Here is a 3,146-nt window from a genome sequence, read left to right as displayed (position 1 = left end):
CTTGCCTCAGCCTCGCGAGTAGCTGGGACTACAGGTGTACGCCACCACACCCAGCTAATTTTTGTATTATTCCACAGAGACCTGTGGGACTAAATAAGAGATACAATATTTATGTCATCAGAGTCCCAAAAAAAGAAGAAAAAGAAGATGGGGCTCAAAAAGTATTCAAATAAATAATGAGCTGGGAGCAGTGGTTCAAGCCTGTAATCCCAGTACTTTGGGAGGATGAGGCAGGTGGATCACTTGAGCCCAGAAGTTTGACAGCAGCCTGGGCAACATGGCAAAGCCCTGTCTCTACAAGAAATACAAAAATTAGCCAGGCATGGTGGTACACACCTGTAGTCTCAACTACTTGGGAGGCTGAGGCAGGAAGATTGCTTGAGCCCAGAAGGTGGAGGTTGCAGTAAGCCAAGATTGCATCACATGGGTAACAAAGTGAGACCCAGGCCGGGTGCAGTGGCTCATGCCTGTAATCCCAGCACTTTAGGAGGCTGAGGCGGGCAGATCATGAGGTCAAGAGATCGAGACCTTCCTGGCTAACATGGTGAAACCCCATCTCTACTAAAAATACAAAAAAATTAGCCAGGTGTGGTGGCGGGCACCTGTAGTCCCAGCTACTCAGGAGGCTGAGGCAGAAGAATGGTGTGAACCCGGGAGGCGAAGCTTGCAGTGAGCCGAGATCGTGCCACTGCACTCCAGTCTGGGTGACAGAGTGAGACTCTGTCTCAAAAAAAAAAAAAAAAAAAAAGAAAGAAAGAAAAGGAAGAAAAGAAGAAAGAAAGAAAAGAAAGAAAGAGAAGAAAGAAAGAAAGAAAGAAAGAAAGAAAGAAAGAAAGAAAGAAAGAAAGAAAGAAAGAAAGAGAAAGAAAGAAAGAAAAGGAAAGAAAGAAAAACAAAAGAAATAATTGCTAAAAATGTCATGCATTTGGCAACAGATGTAAACATAAATTTAAGAAAGTGAGCCAACTCCAAATAGGAGAATCTAGCACCCAGCCTTCCCTTTGTAAGGAACTGTAAAACAGATGTCAACTGCACAGTCAAGTAAAACAATTTTTTTTTTTTTAAGTTGGAGTCTCACCCTGTCACCTAGGCTGGAGTGCAGTGGCATGCTTTTAGCTCACTGCAACCTCCACCCACTGGGTTCAAGCAATTCTCCTGCCTCAGCCTCCTGAATAGCTGGGATTACAGGCTACCACGCCTGGCTAATTTTTGTATTTTTAGTAGAGACGGGGTTTTGCCATGTTGGCCAGGCTGGCCTCGAATTCCTGACCTCAAGTGATCAGCCTGCCTTGGACTCTCAAAGTGTTGAGATTACAGGCGTGAGCCACCGCCCCCGGCCAAACACATTTTTTTTTAAGGTGATAATATTGCTTTATAATATCACTGTCATAGTGTTAAGCATAGTTAAGCTTTTAAGAAAACCCATGACTTAGCTGGTCACGGTGGCTCACACCTGTAATCCCAGCACTTTGGAAAGCTAAGGCAGGCAGATCACCTGAGGTAAGGAGTTCGAAACCAGCCTGACCAACATGGTGAAACCCCGTCTCTACTAAAAATACAAAAATTAGCTGGACGTCATGGCATCTGCCTGTAATCCCAGCTACTAGTGAGACTGAGGCAGGAGAATCACTTGAACCTGGGAGGTGGAGGTTGCAGTGAGCCAAGATCGCACCATTGTATTCCAGCCTGGGCAACAAGCAAAACTCCGTTTCAAAAAAAATAAATAAATAAATTAAAAACATAGCGTGGGGATTGCTAGCTTAATTTCAGACAAATTTACATCTGCTAAGCAAACAGCTGAGAATATATTCAATTAGTGAAGCACCAAAGTGATTTGGGAGGTGATTTATTTATTTATTTATTTTTGAGACAGAGTCTCGCTCTGTCGCCCAGGTTGGAGAGCAGTGGTGCCATCTCAGTTCACTGCAAGCTCCGCCCACCCAGGTTCACGCCATTCTTCTTCCTCAGCCTCCCGAGTAGCTGGGACTACAGGCACCAACCACCACGCCCGGTTAATTTTTTTTGTATTTTTAGTAGAGACGGGGTTTCACCGTGTTTGCCAGGATGGTCTCGATCTCCTGACCACATGATCCGCCCGCCTCGGCCTACCAGGGAGGTGATTTTTAAGGAGAGACTTTGATTTTCATAACCTACCAGTATACCTCTTCACGGTTTTCAAATTTACTTATTTTCTATCCTCTAATCAGTTTGGCAGCAACATTAGAGTGCAGGTATTTAAAAATGAACTCATTGTTATTTGTTTAATGTATTTAGCATTTAAAATGGTTTAAATTTAACAACCTAGTGAAAATAAAATTCAGAATTTTTAGTTTCAGGTAAATACAATAATCACATATACCATTAATTTCATCTGGAAATACAACCGGCTTTTTTGTCAGCTTCTAGAATCAAGTGACCCAAACAGATGAGACTCCTCTGACAAACTTGAATATTTGTCAATGCATATAGCAAAGAATGTTGCTTATTTTCAGGCCAGGCACAGTGACTCATGCCTGTAATCCCAGCACTTTGGGAGGCTGAGGCGGGCGGATCACCTGAGGTCAGGAGTCCGAGACCAGCCTGACAACAGGATGAAACCCCGTCTCTACTAAAAATACAAAAATTAGCCAGCTGTGGTGGCACACACCTGTTATCCCAGCTACTCGGGAGCCTGAAACAGGAGAATCGCTTGAACCCGGGAGGTGGAGGTTGCAGTGAGCCCAGATCGTGCCATTGCACTCCAGCCTGGGCAACAAGAGCGAAACTCTGTCCCATTCGCCCCCCGCCCCCCCCCCCCGCAAAAGAATGTCGCTAATTTTCTTATAAACATGACATGTGAAAAGCGGTTGTTAAAGAAAAAAAAAAAAAGAGCGGGCGCGGTGGCTCAAGCCTGTAATCCCAGCACTTTGGGAGGCCGAGACGGGCGGATCACGAGGTCAGGAGATCGAGACCATCCTGGCTAACACGGTGAAACCCCGTCTCTACTAAAAAAGACAAAAAACTAGCCGGGCGAGGTGGCGGGCGCCTGTAGTCCCAGCTACTCGGGAGGCTGAGGCAGGAGAATGGCGTAAACCCGGAAGGCGCAGCTTGCAGTGAGCTGAGATCCGGCCACTGCACTCCACCCTGGGTGACAGAGCGAGACTCTG

This window comes from Rhinopithecus roxellana, chromosome 16, assembly GCF_007565055.1.
Source record: "Rhinopithecus roxellana isolate Shanxi Qingling chromosome 16, ASM756505v1, whole genome shotgun sequence".
In the NCBI taxonomy this organism is placed as follows: domain Eukaryota; kingdom Metazoa; phylum Chordata; class Mammalia; order Primates; family Cercopithecidae; genus Rhinopithecus; species Rhinopithecus roxellana.
This window is presented reverse-complemented; position numbering follows the sequence as displayed.